Below are 26,196 nucleotides of genomic sequence, written 5' to 3'. Positions count from 1 at the left end.
TCCAACAATCAACAACTTGAACTTCATGAGTATATAGGTTACACGATGTGATGACCTATAGCCAGGGTTAATATATAGGTTACACAATGTGATGTCCTATAGCCAGGGTTAATATTGTTTAATATTTCAAATTATTATCAAGCAACAAGTTTATATCTGTAATTAGAGGTCAAAGACTTTTTGTACAAAAAATATAGTGTTAAACACCATATAAAATGTCAAACAAGAAGTCGCGTGCGTTGTCTTACAAGTCTCAGTGAACAAAGAAATTAGCCAGATAACGATGATTATTACAAATCAACCTAAGTGTTGACCTTGTTAACCTCATATAACTAGACATCGTTAATCTATCAAACAGTTAGAAAAATTATAATCCATAAATTACTGTCTTTTCAAGTTGTATGTCTGAAAGCGATTTAGAAACATTTATTTCACGAAGAAAATACCAGTTGTAATCCATACTTTTATGTCGACGTCTTTAATTCATCATATTTGCGTATATTTATACTTTAAATTTATGAGTATAATATATATCTCTCGTATTTGTAAATCGAGAGCTGTAGTTATTATAAAAACAACTTACTTAAGGATAAGACCAGCTTAATGACTTTCATCGATTTAGAGTGCCCTTAAGCTAACCTATCATTGAAAGCCAATTTGACTGTACTTAAAGTTTTCATAAATATGTGACTCTGAAACCATGTGAACTTCCTATAATCGCCAAAATAGTTAGTTCTGTTTGGGATTAGAATAATTTACTCCTTTTATTTTCAAATGTATTTCAACAAAACTATAGAAGAGCTCATTCATCATTTTTGTCGAATTTAATAATAAAAAAAGTATAAAACTGAATTCGGTAATGTATCAGGGCCACCTGCTAAATGTCGATTAAAGGGAACAAAAGGTAAGAAAAAAACATCTTAAATGCTTCAGATGCATGTGCAATGTAACAAGATCGCGTGCAATATTTTTAGTAAAGTGTTGATTTATGACAATTAAAAGTGTCTCGTCATAGGTACGGTATCGTATATATCGTAGATATCATTATACAACTTTCGATTGATTTACACAGATGGGTCTGAAAGGAAAGGATAGAATATCTCCACCTTACAGATGGATTTTGGTAGGAGATAATTATCACTATGTTACAAATGGATCTGGTAGGGTAGTATAGACTATAACAAATGTATTTGCATGTTTATATCATATTATCGTCAATAAAAGTAATTTAAAGAATTTTGAGCTTTCAATGTTCATGGGTCCAATCTCGAAGTTCAGTTTTTAATTGTTTTATATAGCTGGTTGTTGAACTGTTCCTTTAATAACTGGACTTCAATGATGAGTTGTTAAACGATAGATAGTCATTATTTACATTCAATGATAAACATTCAAAGTTTAAACCCGAAAAGGCAACAAGTCAATAGTTTGTGAAAACTGATGTGCTCACTGTATGATATGAATCCTTGAACTTGCATACCGTTTGAAATGGGTGACCGGATAATTATTTCTTTTTATGATTAGAATAGTGTTAAATTTCACGTCTGACATTACAGTATGATAATCGATGAAATATGAACTCTATTACAATTTTAAAGCTAACTCTTCAAATCTTGTTCAAATCATATTAAATTTTCATTCTCCTAGTTTGGTAGAGTAATCGTTGTATACAGAGTGTCAGATAGCTGTCGGAATGTGGAAGCACGAACAGTAATGAATTCTGTGTGTGTATTTACCTGTCAATTGTCAACGAGAAACGACACAATTTAGGTATGATTTATACAAGAGGTGTGAACATTAATACATATGCATTGAGAATGAACCAATTTGATAACAAGCTATTCTTTAAAAACAATTGTCTCATGTTAACATTTACCCTAAAGGGTATTTATACTTGATTGTATCACAAACTACTCCTTTGTGTGGGAATCAATAAATTTGTTTTAAAATGACATGGCTGAAGATATGCATGTAAGAAGTTCTACTTGTTTACATTAAAATTCATATTGTAGGTTTGTTTTTCTCAGATTTAAATCTTAAACTTAATTTCCCTTTGAAGTTTATGGTAACTTTTTTTTATTTTGTTTTAAATTTTTAGCCAACAGTCATAGAACGATGTCATCAATGATTTTTATGCAAAAAATAAAATGATTTATATACCCGGAAAACTACAAGTTGCGTATTGCATAGGCAAATGCACTTCAGCACTGATCGTGATTTATAGATAGAAGTAGGAATCTTGGATTTATAGAACAATAACTGTATTCATTTTATTACCCACAAAAAACTTAAATATCATTTATGTAGTAACCCCAAAGTAATATCAAACGTTGTCTGACATCATCGGGGAAACACGTAACAGACGCAATTCAAAAAATAAGTAAAAAAAATCAATGCATTATTTACTACATGTATTTAATTTGGGTGCTTGATAAATACAAACACGTAATGCAGTCGGTGAAACACACTTCATAGTCTTTCGGCCTTCAAATTGAGTATTTGTTCACTACAAACAAGCAAATATATTTTTTCCTTCAATTCTTTCATCTATTATAATGTAAGTTGTACTATGAAAAGGTTTATTTAACATTTGATATTACCAACATGATCAACATATGTACTTTAACTAAAACATACACAGATCAAAAGTTTTTTTTATTATATTTGGGTTTTGTGTAGTACCACTTGATGATAATTTAAAACATTCTACAAGTACACCAACATATCTTTTTGAAATGGCTGTTTTTTAATTATTTTTTTTTTCAATTTGATAAGTTGGTGATATCGGTTTTTAAACTTGATATACCACAAATTGTTAACTTTTGATTTCATGTGGATAAGGTCTGATGATTGCTGAGGTATCAGACTAACTGCACTCTATGGAGAATACATTGGTTTCTCTTTTAAAAAAATACATACTACAACATAATTCAATGTCCTTGAACAATATTTTTAAAAATAGGGTATTTATATCTCCTTGGCTTTCTAATGTTTTGGCTTGAGCATTTTTGATGAAGGTTAAACCAGAAACGCGCTTCGGACGAACGAAGTTTATATTTTCATTTGTTTGTGCTTTCATACAAAACCCCTTCAATAAACAGTATGCATATTGGTTTCAACTATCCTATTCTTGGCACAAGTATTTACTGAATCACGAAAACAATTGGAACACTTTTAGGAATTTTTGGTCCTCAATGCTCTTCAACTTCGTACTTTATTTGGCCTTTTTAACTTTTTTAATTCGAGCATCACTGATGAGTCTTTTGTAGACGAAACACGCGTCTCGGCAAATACAAAATTTCAATCCTGGTATCTATGATGAGTTTATTTGCAGATCGTGACATTGGTTTCAAATGTTAAACCAACTTTACTGTATCCTAAATATTACGCTACGGATTGATATGTTCACCTTATCTGAATAAGCTCTTAGATGTGCATTGACAGGTTTTCTTTGAGTATGCAAAAAAAACAAAGCTAACTCCACACATTGACATATGTAACGATACTAGTTGATAGAACCAGAAAAGTAAACATATGTAAATAGCTCCTATCAATGTCACCAACCTTTTAGCCTTTATTTTCATATCTGAAATGCTTTATTAAAAAATGATGATGTACCTGTGAAATGGTTTGACTTGGAAATAGTACAAATTCTAGTTTATTCACCTGTTCCTAGTCTGCCAATTTAGATAATTAGTATCTCACAAATTCAATACTGTCGAACCAAAAGACTACAAAGACTGATATTACCCAGTTTTGTCGTATCCTTATGAATATTTATGTATGTAGTAATATTGTAGTATTTCCAAAACGTTTAATAGTTAATTTAGGAATTTTGTAACTTGATCAATTTAACGGCTGTTGCTCTGTCGCCTGTTTGAGCTTTTATAGCAATTGCCAAAAGTGATCACCTCCGTAAATTTTCTTAAAAAATCGATTTGTTTTAGTTTGATTTCAGCATTATATTTATAAGCTCATCGTATATAAAGTCAGTATTCTTTTTCCCACTAAAGGATCACCGTTTCGGTATGATGGCCTTTGATGAACAATAATTTGAATGCTGAAAGTGAAAATAACCTGTAAATGTAACATCCCTTCGCTTTACAACTTTGTGAATTCGTTGAAATCGTGTGCTGCAAAACGTTGAGTCTTTTTGTCTACTCGAACGTATCTGCACCTTTACGAACATTTCATTTGTGGAAATATTTAGATTGAAGTTTTCCGAAGAACTTGAAATTATATATATGAAATAGATGAACTTAATGAGCTACTGCATGCTTCACACAGATTTCATCTTTTTGCAACGTCCAAAATTAGACTTTAAACTATAAATCAAGGTACAACCAAACAACAATCAGTGAAATAAACACACAAATGGCGAACAATGTACATTAATTACCAATAGTTCTTTAGATTGTGAAACGGCAAAATTATGTGTTTGCTTTATATTTTTTTTTGTCATCTGCTTGACCACAATATTTTTTTTCATCAAATTGGGGATCAGAATATTTTTTAGGAAAAAACCATAACCCCCTTGAAGTTAAATGGTCGTTCACTTAGTATACAAATGGGAAGTTCAATCGCACGTTGTTTTTTTTTTACTTCTATAATACCAAAAAAGAAATATTTTCTGCCACAACCGCAAATCGAATGAGTAACAAGAAGAACGTGGGTTGGTGTAAAGATTATCCAACTGCAATATCATCTTGCATTAACATGATTAATACAATGATTTCATAACTTTGGATTTCTGTCTATAAATCAAGTTCAGCGACTAAATATTCACTGATAAGCCGAAGTTCTTAAGTTCTTAGTTGTACTTGCTCTATGCCCACGGACATTGCAAGATTATATCTCAAAAACAAAAGTATTACTTTTAACTGTTTCGTAATATATGCATGTAATTTTTTTTTTTGCTCTGATGAAAAACTTGTAAGAGGAATGAATACAAATGTTTAGCATGTAACAACACTGATATGTATAGTTGATTATTAAAGAAAAAAACATATACAAATTCCTAACAATTTAGATTTAGAAAATTCGAAATATAATTGTCCGTTCCGAAAGCATATTGCAGAGAGATTAGAAATAATACACAACGGAACATATATAATGGTAGAAAGTTATACAAGAAATAAATTTTTCAAATTCCATTTGTTTTCAAGTATTCCGTTTAAAATATTTGTTACAATACCGGTTGCACGGTACCATTTGATTTTTACCTATAAACATATCAATACTTCGATCATTATCTCCTTAAAACTTGACACAGGGTTCAATTTCTAACGGGTGGTATGCGACGGTACGTATTTGGTTGTGCTTTATATGTGCATACCGTCTTCATATTAAAACCCAATATTACGTAACCTGTCATTAAAGGTATTGAATAATCACCAAAAGAAGTGGTAGAGATTTTTTGAAGATATCTGTTTAGATATAGTAAATATAACACAAATCTCCTTCGTCAAACTTAAATAATGTTTTACGTGGTCATAGTCAGGAATCTCGCGTTTCGTGTACTTTGATCCATTTTACATAAGGGATTAATTTATTTTACACCAATGATTCGTCCATTTTTCATCAGGGATTCATTCAGCAGTCTCTGTGTACTATGGCGTATTGATCCATTTTACATCAGTGATTCGTTCAGTCTCTGTGTAGGACTATGGCGTATTGATCCATTTTACATCAGGGATTCGTTCAGTCTCTGTGTACTATGACGTATTAATCCATTTTACATCAGGGATTCGTTCAGTCTCTGTGTACTATGGCGTATTGGTCCATTTTACATCAGGGATTCATTTCACATTTTTATATGTTTCATACCTTCACGCAGTATCAGTAATAGCCAAATAGAAAGATATTATTTTTGAAAATTCGTTTCGGTATTTCTACTGGTTGACTATCCGTCCGCCCAGGAACCATGCATTACTTCGGTAGTGGCATGATTCAAATTAACAGATTTTTAGTTCATAAAATTATGTTCTTGCGCTTAAGCAAAGGTTGTGACCCCTCCCCCCTTTTTCAGGTTAAATTAACCTTTAGTATTATAGTTTTGACCGTTCTGTTAAGGCTATTTTGGATTTGTGCTCTTGGAAGTTTCATATATATTTTGTCTTTCAGGAAGTTGTTCCATAAACACGTATTGTGCGAATTGAAATCAAACCATAATTTTATTCTATCTTTTCAAAACTATTCATTGTCAATTTAGCCTAAGCAGTATTATAACATGAAATTTTGGGATCAAAAGTTCGCTGACGAGACAATCATGCAGTCTAATTTAAAGGTAAGTTGTTTATTTTTATGGTCATACTTAAATCGTTTATTAGGGTGCGGATGCACATTGTCCAGAACAGTCTAACGTAAAATGAAGAATGGGTTATTCGTGGATGTCCATCGTTTGAAAGCGTCGGAGAACTCGATGTCCTTAACCATGGCATAGTGAATCAACACCTAACCACAAAGATAAATATAGTTTTGTTTTATTTTCATCCTATTAAACTGATAATCTTCATATCTTTCTTGACATTTCATTGCGTGATAATCCTCAGGTAAATACTATTATGTTGAAATATTCTACAGATTGTTTTAAATGCCTACCGTATTTTACTTTTTGTGCTAAATACGCGTTAAAAGACCACCACGAAGAGATGATGGTACTCCGATAACGAGAATACTTGTGTTTCAATCTTTATCTTACAACAATTCAAAACGCATCGGAGACCCTGCTCGAAAATCATAATTGGTAATATTTCAATGGAAGGTATGTGTGACGTACATTTGAAACCAAGATTTCATTGATATAACTTTTAAATGTTTAGTATACATGTTTCGCATATCATGGTAACTGTTGACCATTATATAGTAAACACATTATAAATGTTTAACATTGGCCTGACATATAGAACGCCTACCAATGACCAAGTTGTAAACGTCCGGTATACATGTTTACATGTGTAAAACACTGCTATGACATCTCCTTTAGATACAACATACATTTTACTACTTTCCTTACACTGTTCAGATGGTAGTAATGTGAATTGTTTATTACTACCACTAAGATGCGTTCATTCAACGTGTGTTTCGACCAAACTTTTTCAGACAAATCATAAAGAACAAAATAAAAATGCTTTAAAATGTATATGATATGAGAGATGGAAGACCGTTAAATGGAATTACACATACTACCATAATGGGTATACATAGGCTAACTCTTACTCTGTTTGAATAGCCTCAGCTTTAGAAATATTATCATAACATAGCGTTATGTGTTAAACGCTATAGATTTGAATTTGAATTGAATTGAATTGTTAAAAGAGGAAGAAAGGGGTACATTACATTTCAAGGATAAAATAAAATATGCAAAATTGAATACCAACCATCAAGTGGATTTAATCGATAAAAGCCAAACAATAATCATGAACAATGAATTAAATGAATTAAAAAAAAAACGTCAGACAGTTGCTCCCCGGTATTTATGGGTTTCGGCGAACAGGAAGTAGCTGTCGGGCAGGTCTGGAAATCGTTTCCATGGTACAGTTAACATTATAAGACCACTTAGGTGATGAATGGTAAACGTCAATAAGACACAGAACAAGCAGAAAAATATAATATATCTAGAAGTTAACATACGGTCAACAATAAATAACGGTTTTTATACAACCCGTCAAGTCTTGAAAACTGCTGAAAAAATTCACGACCATAGACACAAAATCAACCTACCAAAAACACCCAAGAAAATTTGACATAAAACATCTTTTTATAGTTTACATTTTATAGTAATAGTAAAATAACTATATGGTCACTATTCGCTGCATTTGCAAAAAATGGAAGTTTTTTTCTAAACCTACTAAGATTTGGTTATTAACTACCCTAATTATGATTTTTAAAAAACATTTTTATTTTATATGATATATCTATAAAATCAATGTGACATATAAGCGATACGCATTGCTGAAGCATAAGGGCGACCTACATTTTCGCGGGTTTTTATTGTTCGACAGGTGTTATAGTTTGTTCTAAATTTGTGCTGTCCGCTGTTAGGTTGTGTTTTTTTTTTCCCCGTTTGAATTGTTTATGAAATAATTCTGTCATGGAATGCTCTACGCTATATATAATATGTTAAAATGGGCATAGAGCATGGCATGATAGAATTATTTCGGTTCTAATAAAAAAAAATCAGAACTTTTGAATTTCATTTTGGTTCCATATTTGTGGTATGCCTCCATGCAGAGACAGCGACTGGGAATAAATAAAACTAACCGTTTAAGTGATTTCAGGAAGCCTACAATGTCTAAGAATTTCAAACTACAAGCATCATATATACAAGCTCGGCGATCCTGACTTGTGAAAATGTGATTGGATGGCAATGGCATTACGATATTTTTTACTGTGGTGCACAAGTTATAAAATAACCCACGGTACTTTAATGACCACAATAATGGAACAAATTGATTGGATGAATGTAAAAAGTCAGCTAAGATTTGTATCAAGGATATAACATGATTGCTCTATCCTTAATACAATCTTATAAGATACTGTATTAAGAATGCACACGCCGTAAGATTTTGTTTTATTATTCAACTTTCAACTTTTATTTGATCACTCAGACACAATACATACGTGTAACAAGAGGAATACAATATTTACATATATACAAACAATATCAATTATTCAAGTCTTATAATACAAATCTTATCGTGCATATAGCTATAAAGCGGCCTTTGGATTCGGAAAAGTACGAATTAGACAAGCGTCAACAGTCCGATTTACTTAAATAACAAAATAACACAAATGCGTTCTTTTACAGCTGTTGGTGAAACAAATTAAAATATACAACCTTAAGTAAGCATATTAACTAAAAGTAAGATTAAAGAATAAAAGTCTGATTAAAACTCTTTTGAATTTTTTTTACAAAAAACAAAAAGTGACGTTAAAACATTTAGTGGATTAATTGATACATGAGAAAATGTACATAAGTATTGCACATCCTACAGAGTAGTATTTCATGATTACATCTACAGGCCACTTTGGTCTCAGACACTACAAGAATATCCGTATAATCTGACCTTATGGATTCCAAAGGATTTGCAAACTGTACCTCCCAGTACGAATGTTTTAATCACTGATAACACTTTCTACCTTATGTCTTTTTTACGCTGAAGAATTTTCTAAATTACAATTTAAAGTAACTAATACTGTAATGTTGAATACAAATTTTTTATTAAAGTTCATTTTTTCTTTTCAAAGTAACGCTTTATAGTAAAGTCGTTGTATTTGCAAACATGCATTTGAAAACTACTTACAGGCCTGAAAGAAAGAAATGTGTAAAAACAATTTCAATGTTATGCCATAATTTTTCATTAGAAGACGAAGACAAATGTAAGAAACACTTTTGTTATTTCTGCAGCCTATTATAAGTGCATGCTCTGCTATATAGTCATTATTTCAAAATCGATTTCAAAATAAAGTGTTAACTGTATTAGCCCTGGTATAGGGTACAGATTCGTGGCTAGGTGTAGTGGTCCTGGTATAAGGTAGAGATTCTTTGAAAGGTGTATTGGCCCTGGTTTAAGGTATAGATTCTTTGAAAGGTGTAGTGGTTTCTGGTTTAAAGTATAGATTCTTTGAAAGGTGTATTGGCCCTGGTATAAGGTATTGTTTCTTGGAAAGGTGTATTGGCCCTGGTATAAGGTATTGTTTCTTGGAAAGGTGTATTGGCCCTGGTTTAAGGTATGTATTCTTTGAAAGGTGTATTGGCCCTGGTTTAAGGTATATAGATTCTTTGAAAGGTGTATTGGCCCTCCTATAAGGTACAGATTCTAGGCTAGGTGTATTGTCCCTGTTATAAGGTATAGGTTTGTGGTTAGGTGTATTGGCCCTGGTATATGGTACAGATTCGTGGTTAGGTGTATTGGCCCTGGTATAAGGTATCAATTCGTGGTTATGTGTATTGGCCCTGGTATAAGATATTGTTTCTTGGAAAGGTGTATTGGCCCTGGTTTAAGGTATATATTCTTTGAAAGGTGTATTGGCCCTGGTTTAAGGTATATAGATTCTTTGAAAGGTGTATTGGCCCTCCTATAAGGTACAGATTCTAGACTAGGTGTATTGGCCATGGTATAAGGTATAGATTTGTGGTTAGGTGTATTGGCCCTGGTATAGGGTACAGATTCGTGGTTAGGTGTATTGGCCCTGGTATAAGGTATCGATTCGTGGTTATGTGTATTGGCCCTGGTATTAGGTATAGATTCGTGGTTAGGTGTATTGGCGCTGGTATAAGGTATAGTTTCTTGGAAAGGTGTATTGGCCCTGGTATAAGGTATAGATTCGTGGTTAGGTGTATTGGCCCTGGTATAAGGTATAGATTCGTGGTTAGGTGTATTGGCCCTGGTATAAGGTATAGATTCGTGGTTAGGTGTATTAGCCCAGGTTTAAGGTATAGATTCGTGGTTAGGTGTATTGGCCCTGGTATAAGGTATAGATTCGTGGTAAGGTGTTTTGGCCCTGGTATAAGGTATAGATTCGTGGTTAGGTGTATTGGCCCTGGTATAAGGTATAGATTCGTGGTTAGGTGAATTGGCCCTTGTATAAGGTATAGATTCGTGGTAAGGTGTTTTGGTCCTGGTATAAGGTATAATAGCTTCTTGATTAGGTGTTTTGGACCTGGAAAAGGATATATATTCGTGGTTTGTTGAAATTACCCACGAATAGAAGGATCTGAATCTTTGTAGTGTTTCTTTATTTTAAATTTACTTATTATTGATCAGTCCAATGTATTTGTGTCAATACTGATGATACTTATGATTTTCCGTCCAATAACTTTATATATGGTAACACAATTCATTGTATCAAGCAAATTAAACATACTTAGTGAGCCAAATAAATCAGACATTTAGCCATTCTTAATCGTTTCCGTTATTGCATCTTTAGTTGAAGGAAATAAAAACAAAATGTGCAGGCCGTTGGTTTTCTAGTTTGAATTGTTCACACTTGGTATGCCGGGGCTTTTTATAGGCTTATATTAACGGTATGAGCTTTGCTCATCGTTGAAGGCTATTTGGTGATCTATAGTTGCTGAAATCTATGTCCTTTGGTCTCTTGTGGATAGTAAACATACCACACCTCTTTATTTATGTACTGATAATCAAAATTACCACATGGAAAGTTTACATAATTTTCCCTTTTCAAATCTCAACTAAGCACGGAACATAACTTATTTTTTTGATGTAATTTTGAGTATTTAAAATGTATCATATGCATTAAAGTACGTCTAAAAGTTAAAAAGGCTTAAAACGTATACAACCAGAAGTTATATATCTTTTGTATTATATTAGCCCATGGGTCGAAACGCTATAACTTTATCTGTGCTGCACATTCCGATTAAAATGTATTAGGGCTGATTTTATCATATCTTTTTATAATAAAGTTAAGTGAAAATAATTTTCAGGTACTATAGTTGAGGATTTTTAAGTATAACATCAAATTTTAATTGGTTAAGTATGGGAGAAGGCCTTGCTTGGAAAGGAGTGTCAGTGCAGAGCAGTTATAAGTTTTACAGATCCCTATACACCGGATATTGTTTCTCTTTTTATGTAAAAAGTAGTAACATCTCCAATGTATTTTTTCATTCAATTCTGATATTTTGTTGTCGAATTAAATAAATAACACATAATAAATCTGAAAAAGCTTGATTCATTTAGGTATATGTAAAAATCTCCAAATCTCTATGGCGGTTGTTGTATTTCTTTGAAGAATATACCATTTTCGGTTTTCGGTATTTTATGTATGATCTTCTTTTGTTTTTATGCTTGTATTCTTTAGTTTCTTCGTTGTAATGAATATTTATAGAATATTTTCCACTGGATGTCAAGCAAACTATCCTTTCGATTTCTTCTGCTTTTTACGCGAATTTGTGTTTTACCCTTGTTAATGCTGATGCATATTAAATTTAGATAATATAAGGACCAGAATCACAAAAAATATCCACAAACTGGATGCATTCTATGAATCTATTTGCTTCAAAATTATTTTAAAAGAACCTATTTCAATATAGGAATACTAAATACACGTGTCAGTCACCAATTCTTCTTGAAATCAAAATAAGTGTTTTACAACTGAAAAAAAACCTCATGTTTTCTTTAAAAAAAGGGAAAGAAAATTTTCTAACATACCTTATGTCAAACATTGATGAATTTGACCAAATCGGAAGTTTGTTGCCCAAGCTTTTATTACTGTGACAAACATTGATAAAATAACGGAGGTATTTATAAAATGTTAGGTATGATACGCCGGAACTACCCAATATGTCAATGAGCTATATATGCATGTCTGTGAATAAAAAAATAATAATCATTGTTATAGAAAGTGACTGGTGTGGTAGCCACTTAAAATACTCCCTTGACAGGTTCTATGAATTGAAAAGGTTCGTCAAAAAAAGTTCCTCAGTATCATAATATAGAAAAATAACTTGGTCAAACAGCTTGTATGGCCGTCAAATGTCAATTCAAATATTATGAATTCTAAATATGGCCGTCATTTTCTCAAGTCAATTACATAATGTCGGTAAAACTTCCCTCAACCAACATGTCAATGAGGATGAAGCTGCAAACGTTTTCTTGAATGACAACTTAATGCAAGCTCTGCTTGAGATTCATGTAAAAGTACACAGATTCATTGGAGACTCAGACAAATCACTCCTACAAACCCTTAAGCAGTTGAATTATAAAGATTGCATAACAATTTAAGAACATGGGTTTTTTCAATGAAGCAGATATGGACATTGCTGTCTATACCAGCAAGGATATCACACTGTTTATGGTCAGCCCAAATCGCAAACCTTATTCCTTATGATTTGAGAGAAAATCATATGATGGTTTTTCCTTTATTTGTTTTCACAATTCCTGTTTCCGGGTACGAAGTATGCGATGTAATCAACTATTTCATCCTCTTAAATTATATTTTTGAATAGACTCAAGTATACATACTTAGGTATACTTAGGGAAAGATTCTTGTCGAGCAGAAAGAAGGAAGAATATATATTCAGATTTTACAAAAAAAAATACAGCGGTCTACGAAAGGGCTGGGTTTTTTTTCAAGGTAATAATGATCAATCAATACACAAGTATTCATAGGAATAAAATGTTAAATATATCGAAAGCACTCGATTTTTTATAGCGAGTATATAAGATAACACTCATTACATATCTCACTGCCGCGGGTCAACTTATAACTTAAGGTTACTTTTCATGTATTATCTAGGTAACCTACATAAAAATCTTTATGTTTTGCTTCATCTCGGCTTCAAGTACCTGTTCTTCGCCGTATATTTTTATTCTTTTGACGAATTATCTTACAATTATTGCATGAAGAAATATGATAACTTGGACACTGCAGGCATTATTAACTGGTTAATCTACATTAACCCCACTTCGTAACTAACAGCACCGTTTTTTTTTTTTTTTTTGCTTTTTCAATTAGTTTGAAAATATATATATTTCGCACACATCTAAATTAGAAGTAGTTTTAATACGTGTTAAACTATAAAAACGAACTGCCTCATATTTTAACATTTAAACGTTAGTATAAGTAATACATATTCAAATAGATGTGGCTTTTCAAAATAGTTGTGATGTGAAAAAAAAATGAGTACCATCTGTATTGCGAGGTTAAAATTTGGCACTCGATAAAATGTGTTTCTCTTTAGTGTTTCATAAATGATAACTTTAAAACTGGTATGTAGTGGGAATAATAACACTATCGGTTGTCATATTTGTTACCAGACGATCCTTTATATTTGAGATTAATGTTGCATCTTTATTTCACTGTCTTTTTATGGTAACAAGAGCTGCCATGTTGAAAAAAAATTACTTCTGAGACATTTTGTTTTTCTGAATTGCAAGACTCAAATATGCACATTTTTTAAAGACCCAACTATGTTATTTATTTATTGGAATGATTTAACAACATATGATACAATAATTTGTATTTTTACAGGATTATAAACCTTAATTATCCGTGGAGATTATGTAGCACATAACAATAAGATACCAGCATAATATTACCATAAAGTATGTTATGGTATTTAATATATATACCAGTAATTTGCATATGTGCACGGATTAACACCGGAGAGTGTTGATGCGGTAAATACAAAACGTGCGCCGGTGTGGTTTTCACAAGTAGGTTCCAAACTGTTAAGTAATATGTTACATGCTAGATCGCGTTGCACTGATAACGACTACTCTACGGCGAGGTCTTTGGGTGTTTCTTTACTTGTGTCATCTTTATGTATAAACAGTTATGATTCTTTATGACGTTGGTGGATGTATTTTTTAAAAGCATTTGTCTTGTATGTGAGATTTTTGTAAATGTTTAGATCATGCACTGACCAAACTATGATGGGTATGCACCTTAAATGTTGTCGTTACCATAACAAATAGATATGACACTCAGCTTTCTAGGTCAAATGCTAGTGAACGATGGTGAAGTTGGCGGGAAAACACATTCCAGCATACTGCAAGATGCACTTGAGATTAATTCATTATTCAAATACGAAATGCAAATGATTTGACCGAGGGTCTTCGATGACGTAACAAATTAAAATCGATTATTATTCTCGACAGAATGTCGGCATATTTCTGAAACATTTTTTCGAATGCCCTTTTTTATTAAGATTTAATGATAAAAGTTTTTAAAATACACTGTTTATTAAAAACTTGGATCGGAATGAGTTACTTTATAGACTATTTAACTATTGCAATATCTTAATACTATTTAGAACATAACAAACATCAAAGTTAATACATCAAGTAGAAAGTTTGTCTGAATATTTATATAAAACTTTACCTTTTTGTTTGATTAGATAGTAAATGTTGAAAGTATAAGGTGACCGTGTCAATTCTAAGGAAAACATTCCGAGGACAGAGTGCTCTAACTAAAAACCAAATAACGATCATAAATAGGCCAATAATGCTACATGTTATGGTATTTTGATTGTTTTAATATAGAATAACGAGTGGTTTGTAGCATAAAATTGAATTATCCGCATAAATGATGAGCAAATAAGCCCTTTTCAAATATCTGATCATTTTTGTCATATGGTCTTTCAAATGTTTGTCTTGAAATTTAGTTGAACGACAGTTTGTTTGCTTAAGCCATTGGATACATGATTTTTCGACGATCAGTTATATTTATCATACCTTATTTACTTTAAACTGATACGGTTATTTGGTATGGTCACTTAAGGACAACTTCCATTGTTCAAGTGTGAACGACCCCATTGCCCCGTGTATAATTATATGTTTCACTATGCATTGTACTGGATTTTAAAATCTTTCCGATATTTCATACTGATGAATTTTCAATTAAAGCCAAATTTAAATACTGTGAAAAATAAACGATTTTGATAGCTAACCCGCGGGGAACATATAACTTGTTTACGATTGAATTTTATTGCCTCGGAATTTATAATATATCCTTACGCTTAGTAAACATTGACTTTTTTAAAAAGCGATACAGATTATGAATAAATTTCATACGTTATATCTGTTTGAACTTTCTAGCCAATTACTTCATAATGATGATTTCCTACAGATTGAGTCCTTATACTAAAGGAGCACCCATACTCTTACAAATAAACTATTTTGTTTTCTGAGGTGATCAGGATTCGATTTTTTTTTACCAAAGTGCGTTAGTTGCATCGATTGCCGCCCAGATATTTTCCATCATAAATCCACGTTTTATCTTATCTAATATTACAGGTCAATAGACTGAAGATGGTTTCAAATTTTGACATTTTAGTTCTTAATGATCCTTCATTCAAATTGTTTTGAAATCTGAATAATCGTCTGCGGATATGGTGGAAATCTCACTCACACTTTCCTCGATTCAAACTATATTTAAATTACTTAGTTGTAAATTTATTGTATAAACACTTATTTTATTGACAAATTACTAGTAATTGAATATTAAACAACTGAGGGGGCAAAATTAGCGGTAAGAAATTCCAAGTCTACGAATTTTTTGCAAATATGTCAATACTAGAACTGTTCTTAACAATGGTTAAGGTCACTGTTGGTTTTGAAAATATTTTTACAAGAAATCAAATTAAATTGAATATATCATGATAACCCTGTGTTAATTTTGCGAGTACTTGTGAAATAACATTATTAAAAAAAGACGGAATTACTCTCCAGGGATCTGTTTAGTACATTTTGGAATTTTGAATCTTCTTCGTATAGTAAAACACCATTTTTAATTTAACTGATATCTCAGGAAAGTATTTTTATATGATTTAAGATCAACTTATTTCACCTTTCTTTAATACGTGTGAGGAAATATTGCTTTTTTATTGATATATTTTTAAACTGAGGCATTAGACGTCGAAATGGTCAATAAACAGTCAGTTCGATCACGGTATTCAAAATATGCAACGAAAGCTCAATAAAATTGCTGAAATTCACGATTAAAAAATGATCTTATACATGTAAAGGAATCTTGACTACTACAAGGTATGCATTATCTGCAGAATGCGAGGTTAAATAGCATGCAATAATTATATAATCTGATGTCTTTTTAAATCTGATAATAAGCAGATGCAAATTGCATTCCAAGCTAAAGTGTCTGTCCTTGGCACTATACAAAGGTTCATTGATGCCACGCCCTGTGTTTCATTATTTCGTAAAAGGCATTGATAGTGTCATCCAATATGAAAATACCTCGTATAACTAAAACTGACAGAAATACATTATGCACAAGTTATGTTTATATAAAGGGTGGATGGACTACAATTAAAACGATCAAATTAACATGCATGATCTTGTATTGCAACATTCTGTATTAAATCATTGAACAATTTAACACACGTGGCACGCTTGGTACAATTTAAGATGGAACTTAAAACATATTTAGTGTGATTGCATACTGTGATGTGTAAACATTAGTATCATCTATTATTTTAACGTTGACATTAAAAAAAAATATGATTTACATTATCTATAAAAATTAGAAGATGTGTTATTATTGCCAATGATACAACTATCACTCATTTGTCTTTGTTTAATTATATTTCTATTTAACGTATTTATTTAAATGAGATCCGTTGGGGGTGTTCGTATTGCTCAATTACAGTTGTGAAAAATTGAGAGAAAATACCAAGGGCAAACAAAAACCGTACGTCGAAAAAAAAGACAAAACAACGACAAAAGAAAACAACGTAAAGTCATACAACAGTCCATAAAATATTACACAAAAAGTAGAAATTTCGCATCACAGACCATATCTAAAACTGGGGTTAAATCAGGTGCTCCATCATTATCTTTTCGGTAGTATCGCAATTGAGGAAAATATGATAATGCATTGGGTTTACATATCCGGTAGCAAATATTACATGCATATCAATATTAGAGAACATGTTAATGGGATATGAATATGAACATCAACCATGCTTTGTACTAGAAATGCTACGTCGGATTTTAACGTGTTCAGCTCACAAGGTTACACATGGGAAGACTTGTAACTCTATAGTTTTTGCTTTACTCCTAAATGCCGCATGCTTACCGGAGAAGATGCATTTACCAATTTTAAAGTATTTTGCTTGGCTCGGCCGCGGATCGAACCCACGACCTGCCGCACTCGAGGCGAGCACGCGAAAACGAGACCATCAGGGATAAAAAGTAGGTATTGTGGCTACGAAATGTGGCACTGGTCCGTTGCCGTTGTCATCTGTGACAAAGACTTTTGATCTTTGGGCACTTAACTATTCAAAGATCGTATCTACAACGTAAACATACTTCTCTGTATGTAGTATAAAACAAAGAAATCTACAACTAGACCGACCTTTATGTTACAAATAAGACGTTTCTGGTATGGTATACATACCTATATTCAAAAAAATAATCAAATAAAAAAATGGCATCCGATGATAGGTTATTATTTGACTGGTTAACAACTTCAAATGCCATGCAAATATGTGATATTGGTTCAATATTGAATAATACGAATTGTACGAGAATAGGTTTTATCATTATATAAAATGACAAAAGTAAGACTATACTCAACTATTAGAATCTTATTTTAAAGAGGCGCAAATGCTGTGTAATATCACATTCTCATGAAAAGTAATCCTTTGGTTTGACAGAAATATGCAATATCTAATGTTACTAGCAGTGCGTTCAGTACATTTTCATTTTAAGTGAGCATTTATTTACAATCGAGTATGAAATTTTATTACTTATTATCTTTATTTGAATATGTAAGCCGACATATTTCAATTACAAGTTATCATCTGAACATGATTAATACTAATCAATACTATCTTTGCACCTAAAGAATCATTGGGTATACCGCGAAGCAAAACTTACCATTAGCTTGTAATGAAGAACCATGAAAATGGACGAATATCCATTGCTACAACGTGATAAAGTTGATAATACCAGATAAAGTTCACATAAGGATACCAGGCTGATACACTGAAAGAAATACCTAGTAGATGTACTAGCTTACCTAGTAAAGGAGAAATAAATTACAACTAGTACATTTGTAAATTTACTAGTCTTTCTAAAAGTACTGGTCTTTTCTAGTTAAAATTACTGGTCTTTCTAGTTTATTTACTAGTCCTTCTCATAATTTTAATTTCTACTAGTAAGTTTTGAGTGTGTAATTTAGAACAAAAGGCGTGCGTTTCGTCTGCGTTGGAGTCAACAGTGGCGCTAGAATCAAAACAACCGAAGAGCATAGAAAACCAAAATAACAACGGTCAAATTATATGCAAATGCGATCACCCATAACTCACCCAAACGACTGTATGCGAACAGTGCAAAGTATGCCAATGCATTTCCTTTACTATGCAAGAGTATGAATATGCTTGGACATGTTACTTTTAATTTGAAGTCCCAGTATCTGCTTAACAAAACTTTCCATATAGACTTGTGTAACATTTGATTTCATATTCTAACACTTTTGTTCCTACTTGTGTTTGCTTAATAGTTTAACAATGTCATGATGGATTTGTAAAATAGTTTAACAATGTTATAAGGGGCCCTTTAACGTTTTTTTTTTTTTATTTTTGAACATCCAAAATGTACTGTTCTATCTAGAATCTGTTCAGCATCCATTCACTCAACACTTTTCAAATACAGAATCGTTAACCTATAAGCATGTTATACTGGCTGCTGGTCTGTAAACAACCAACTAAAATCATGTTGACACGTGGTGAAAGCTGAAAAAGAGGCTGTCTGGATATAGACTCGTATATCATCAGAGTACTGAATCTGAAAGTCTTATAAGTATTTGCTTTACAGTTCTAGTTATAAGAACTAATTTAAAGATCGTTACTAAGTGTGCGGTATTTTCGCACGTTTACCGTTATCAGTCAATCTTTAAGGTGAAGATATGTTCAAGTATAATTAATATGTTTTCTAAATGGTTTAAATACTAAACGGTAGCCTATACTATCCGTGTGTTAATAAACTCCTTTGTATTTTGATAGGCAAAATGCACGAAATTTGTAATTTTACAAATAGGTATGCAATTTCAACACACTAATTGTCGAGAACAACAATATACACAACCGATTGCACAAATCATGAATGCAGTACTAATTTGAACAGATTTCTTATGTTCTGTATGTACCTATATCCCGGGATAATTTTAATTTATAAAATATCGGTAATGTTTTAACAGACGTATCATTTTACGTATTAAATTTTGCGTAAATCTGCTTACTGTTATCTTAAAAGGTCAATCAGATATATATCTAAATTATTGTTTAAGTCTACAGAAATACGAGAAACAAAATGGTCATTGAACGAATAATTTTTGTCTGATTTGGTAGTCGTTCTATTATCTGAATCATACAAACATTCCATAACTTGCACTTTTAGTAAAATATGACTCAATTGTTTATGGATTCCGCAATTTTAACATGTACTTTTCTTTTTGTAGATGTGTCAACAAGTAAGCAATCATTTTTTGATAATAAGGAGGGAGCCTGAACGATGTTAGAGCTCTTAGTACCACATATAGTTTAAAATGCTAGCAAAAAGTTCCACAGTGATTGAATGACGAATTCTACGTCTCAGTTAAACTATTTTGCTTATAAAACGATCATGGCTTTGCCTATATTTGTTCATTTTTTATACTTACATGCTTCGTAAAAGATGAGGATTTGCAAAAACCCAATCGATTTTCTCTTACACAATAAATATATATGAGTTGATTTATTACTACAATGTAGTGTCATTTTTTTCCTGGCAAAGGGTAAAACTGTGACAGTACGTATGTTGTCCGGGCTTGGATCTAACTATTTTGGGATGTGATCACGCAATCGCCTTAGGGTCTCTTTGATAGCATGAAACGCTGTAAGCATGTTAAACTCTTTTGAGGGGTTAGTTTGCATATTGAAAGACTGGATTTCTAATCTTCTGTAAAACGTCAGAATTATTTGAAGACAGTAGAATTGTTTGCACTTTTCGCTCTGTCAACAGAATTACAAGGTCATACTAATTTTTCTATATTTTGAATTGATTGATTGCTGAATATGCATGACATTATTGTTATTGAGTACTGAAAAATCAACAACAGTGAATTTAATTATCATGCCCATTCTTTTCATTTTGTTAATCAGAACACGATGATAAACATTTATGGAAATGAGTTAAGACTGCGTACTGGATCAGCTAAAGCAGTCATAAATTGCTCTAAGTATGGCATTATAGCTTTTAGGACATATAGAGGTAATAACTATGTAAAAGCAAATTAATCTAATATTATTTTGAGGCAGTCGATTTTTTTTTATAAAGTCTTTTCATTTCACAATTTCACGATATTTGTAGTAATTCTTCATTTATTTTTTTATTAAAAAAAAATAAATGAAGAATTAGTACAAATATCGTGAAATTGTGAAAAGACTTTGAATATCAAGATATTCGGACTTTTTCTTGTTCATAAAAATAACCATAAAACAAAAATAACAAAATGACTTGTCTTGTTATTGTATAGATGGATATCACTTGTAACAAATGTTTTGCATTTACATATATTTCTTTCAAGTTAGTGTTTATGTTTTGTCAATATCTCTCTGATCCATAAAAGGATGTGAATTTTATCATCTTTTTATTTAGATGAAAAAAAATGTAAATATTAAGAAATATTAAGCGTTAAGTATTATTATTATTATCGCATAAAACCAAAACCCATTATAATAGAACAATATATACAGTTTGTGTAATGTTTCTGTTGTGCATTGAAAGAAAACGCCCTTTATCTAGAACTTTTGTTGTGCATCTATCTTTATTCGTTCTAAATAGTAAGCAAGTAATATGAACATGAATCTAAGGTAAATCTTGTACCATATCTTTTATCTTTTTTAAACTTAAGTTTATACGTATGATCATGTATTTTATCGAAAGTATGCATTAGCTATTATATTTTCGAGATACAAGATATTACTAGTGATAACCAGTATATACGCAGCTGCAGAACGGAGCTACGGGGAACTGCTGATTATCTAATCATGGATCATACAACTTTGACCTGATATATGTTACCAGAGCTCCATAGAGCTTACTCGATACATTAGAAAGAACAATTAAAAGCCTATGTGATTGAATTTGGCCTCAAAATTGTCTTATTTGACGAGCTAACAAGTTTAATAGCGGTATATACGTACTCGCTAAAATATTATTGTGTAGTCTCAGTTTTATTTGAAATTAAGTTTATTATACACCAATTTATAATGAAAACATAGTAAAATCCGATTTTTAAAGGGATATATTGAAAAATTGTATTTTTCAATAAAACTATCTATATTTGCTTACAGTTTCTTGAAAAAAAGTAAGTGGCTTTCAGAAAATATCGTTTTAAGATATATACGAAACCACGTGCTTTTGATTTAAAAAAAACTGAATTTTACGTTTCAGTTAGAGAATATAATTTCATTCGTGATTTACTTATCGAAATTTCAATGTCTTACAATGGCGGTAAGATCTCATATGAAAAATTCGTTACTAGAAGGAATTTAGTTTTAAAAAAAGAGGCAAAAGAGTACATTCAACCTCATAAGTCAAAATTAAACTGACAACGCCATGGCAAAAAAAGAAAAGGACCAAAGGACAAACAACAGTATACAAAACACAACATAGAAAACTAAAGACTGAGCAACAGGATCCCCACCAAAAACCGGGAGTTATCTCGGCGGATTCTGAAGATGTATGCGTTAGTTAAACATTGAACATGATATATTGTATTTCCAATCATGATATCCTTGATAGAGGGTTGCTTCTCACAAGGAACTATTAAACCAAGAGTTCAAAGTGGTGAAGTTGAAATCATCCCTTCGTAATTTTGTGGACGCCATCACGAGTTGGTTGACCGTTAAGGAATATCCGTTTCACAGATGATAGCGGATATGTTCCTAATGTCGTAACTACAATCCCGTCCCCTTTTCCCAAATGTGACCTACCGAATTAGACTTATTACCGGGTTTGTCCTAACATGAGCAACACGGCGGGTGCCACATATGGAACAGGACCTGCTTACCCTTCCGGAGCACCTGAAATCACCCCCAGTTTTGGCGGGGTTCGTGTTGTCCAGTCTTTCGTTTTCTATGTTGTGTTTTGTGTACTATTGTTTGTCTGTTGATCTTTTTCTTTTTTAGCCATGCCGTTGTCAGTTTATTTTAGACTTATGAGTTTGAATGTCCCTCTGGTATCTTTCGTCTCTCCTTGACTTTAGTTATCTTCTCCTCAGGTCAAATTCACTTTTAAAATGAAAATTATGCGAAATCAAAACCACGCGGAGTATAACGTTGCACATGTGACCATGCAGGCTCTGCTATTTTATATCAGAATTTTTGCCATTTATTGGATTTATTTTCTGTCGTTTCTTTCTAATATCGTGTAAGGCAGTATTCGATTTAAAGCTCAATTTATTGAACAATTCGTCACTAGACGGCGGAGAGTTTAAACGGCTGACTTTAGAGATATTTATTCGTTTGTTTAATCCACATTAAAAATATGTCAATTACGTACAAAAATGCACAAGCAATAACGTTGTACACATGACCGGGCTCGGATATATTTCATGAAGATTTTGCCATTACATGAAGAAAAATTCTGTACTTTCGTTTTATGGTTTGATAAGGCAATACTCGATTTAAAGCTCGAATTATGTAAATATCTTCACCAGTATAACAAGTTGAAATACAGTTGTCCAGTTCCCGATTTTCTTTTGTTCCCAGTTCCCTATCCCTGATAATTGTTTAACATAAAATCAGTTGGGGACATTATTTTCTTTAGTGTTCAGTAACATGGAAATACATTTGCGTTCAGTCCATTTGTTGATAGCAATTGAGTAGCCCCTTGTAATTTCCACCTTTCTTCATAAAATATAGTGCTCTGTGGTATATTCTACTAGTTTCCCTCTTTTTATTGTAGTTTTATGTTCAGTATGAAAGTTCAGCATTTTAGAAGAATTTACATTTCATTTAACATTTATAGTTAGGTAGATTTAGTGTAAAATCAAAAGATTATATCTTTGGATTAAAACGCCAATGATAATACCGACTGTTCGAACCATTCATGTGCATCAATTTGAAACTATACTTCAACGTAAACCCAAGCATGTGATAATATTTGCTCTTCTTCCAAATTCTACCGACGCATCACTGGTTAAACAAAAAGATATCATGCTTGCTTTAAATAATTATTCTAACTTTTCATCTATCTCCATAAGGTAGTTTATTTCTTTACCGAATTATATTTATGGCTTTGTGGCATTCACCTCACGAAATATAATGAGAATATGAAAGAAGATTTCTGTTGCAAAAATATTATGTCATTTAGAATAAGCTGATGTGATTAAATTCCTGCATAAATTACACGAAGATTTATTTTGAAAGATATGTTACACAAAATAGGTATAGATTCAGGGTATGAAGATACATGGTTATATAAGTGTGTTTATAAGTAATATTTTATTGAAATTTACAATTACCTGTAAATTCTTTGAATATTCTTTTCTTCCCTCAAAACCATTAACAGAAAAATAGAACAGTTACATAATCCTATTAGGAGATTCACGTATTCCTTGCACCAAATTTTCTACTATACAAAAACGATGATACATCCAAAAACCACTAATAACCACTGTTTAATGATATTTAAATAAATCTATATATAGATAGAATCCAAATATATCTTATATGTAATGTGGCATTTTCAATTCGTCTTATTTTTTAACGTCAATTCACTTAATCGTACTTTAACTTTATAATAGTTTTTGAAGATTTAATTTTTTGAACAGGTTGATCTTACAGTCGTTTTCACTAGCTACCAATCGCTGTACATATACTTTGATTGGCAGGGCATTTTACCTGTGACTTTACAAGTGAAAACTTCTTGTTCACGTGTACAACCCAAACTGTACACGATAAGATGTTCAACACAACATATATCGTAACACTGGGAGGAATTTAAAAACATAGAGAGAATATTTGAAATACTTCCATTTTTTTTTTCTTAAAAAAACGACATCCGACTGACGGAAACAAAGAAAGGTTCTTGATTAATCATCAGTGTTATATTAACCTAGTCAGAAATCAAGACACTAAGTCACGATTCGTTCAGGAAATTAAATGTTCCTATTTGACAGAAGTGTATGCATGCTTTATTTGGTGTTTTTGTTTTCTTCTTCTTTAGAAATTACTCAGCGAATAGTCAGATGAATGTGAAACAAATAAGACCAATATACTGAAAATATGTTAAATCAGACCTCACTTATAATTATCATGATTTTAAAGACTACTTCCAATGGATTGATCATGCATTCTGGAAAAATAACTGTTTCTACAGGTAATAAATTTACATGGATGCACACACTGTATTATTATCTTACGTCCATTTGAAAACATAGACTGCTCATTGTACGTGCATATCCTACTTTTTTACATTAAGTGATGTTTAGAAAAGACGTTCAGATTGAACATTACCATTGATATGAAAAATTTACCACTAGTTTCATTGATACATTTTTCTAAGAATATACAAGCCGCATAACTACACATATATGTAATTGCAAGGTAATTTACATGTTAATTAAGCTTGAAAGTGTAATATCAGTTATTTTGTATACATCGTGCAGTAATGTATATAAAAATAAGAAGATGTGGTATGGTTGTTATTGAGACCTATATCCACCAAAATTTAAATGGTGTGGATGTAATCAATTAAAGGCAACCGTACGGCCTACAACAATGATAAAAACCCTTACCGTATAGTTGGTTATAAAAGGCCCCGACATGAAAAATATGAAACAGTTCAATTGAGAAAACTAACGGCCTAATTTATAACAAAACAATTTACGAAAAACAAATATGACAGACATGAACCAACGACAACCACTGAACTACACTATGACCACTACCAGTCAATGTATGCATATCGAAGAGAAATCCTAAAATATCTCTAAATTCTCTCGTTATTATTATCCTTATGCCTTATCCCAATGTCGAGATAATAAAGGGAGTGATGCAGTGATAGGAGATGCATTTATAAAGAAATTTTTATATCGGGGAAATGCATAAGTTTTTAAATCAACAAGTGTGGGGGAAAAGACATGTCTTTATACTAAGGAGAGTGAAGTCCGATCTGCTAGGTTGATAACGAGATGGAAAGTGAAGTCCGATCTGCTAGGTTGGTAATGAGATAGAAAGTGAAGTCCGATTTGCTAGGTTGATAACGAGATGGAAAGTGAAGTCCGATCTGCTAGGTTGGTAACGAGATGGAAAGTGAAGTCCAATCTGCTAGGTTGGTAACGAGATGGAAAGTGAAGTCCGATCTCAGCTAGGTTGGTAATGAGATAATCGCTCGACTCCAATCTAAATTGACTAGGATTGTCAGTTTTCTAAGCGAAGGTCGGTGGTTCTCTCCAGGCACTCCGGCTTCACCCACCAATAAAAACTGACAGCCACGATAAAGCACATTACTGTTGAAATTGGCGTTAAACACCAGTCAATCAAAAACAGTACTGTTTCATGTAAATTACAGCACTGTCCCTTTGTCGATTACAGCATTACTAATTATTTTATGTTATCAAATGCATGTTTTGTTGAAGCGAAACACAAACGATGGAGTTTTTGGATTGATTTTTACTGTTGCTTTCATACGGCCATCATTTTATGGTCCATCTGTCCGTCTTTCC

General features: G+C 32.0%; 1 protein-coding gene and 1 long non-coding RNA gene across 3 annotated transcripts in view; one reads left to right on the top strand and one right to left on the bottom strand.

Moving 5' to 3' along the window:
• LOC127722430 (uncharacterized) overlaps positions 1-24,267 on the bottom strand; it is a 39,391-nt gene extending 15,124 nt beyond the window's left edge. The window contains exon 1 of one of the 2 annotated variants that reach the window (XM_052229303.1): positions 23,992-24,267. The gene's annotated coding sequence lies outside the window, so the exon portion shown is untranslated. Of the gene's footprint in view, positions 1-18,359; positions 18,464-23,991 lie in introns of those variants that run through there. The other variant, XM_052229308.1, reaches the window with a different exon arrangement.
• Positions 1,068-20,478, top strand: LOC127722456 (uncharacterized). Its single transcript, XR_007991744.1, has 3 exons — positions 1,068-1,123; positions 1,645-1,767; positions 19,942-20,478. It is a non-coding gene; the product is annotated as an uncharacterized LOC127722456 (long non-coding RNA).
• Positions 24,268-26,196: the final 1,929 nt, after the last annotated feature.

Source organism: Mytilus californianus, unplaced genomic scaffold (genome assembly GCF_021869535.1).
Source record: "Mytilus californianus isolate M0D057914Y unplaced genomic scaffold, xbMytCali1.0.p SCAF_1, whole genome shotgun sequence".
Lineage (NCBI taxonomy): Eukaryota > Metazoa > Mollusca > Bivalvia > Mytilida > Mytilidae > Mytilus > Mytilus californianus.
Note: the sequence above shows the minus strand (reverse complement) of the source record. Positions and strands in the feature narration are given on the sequence as shown.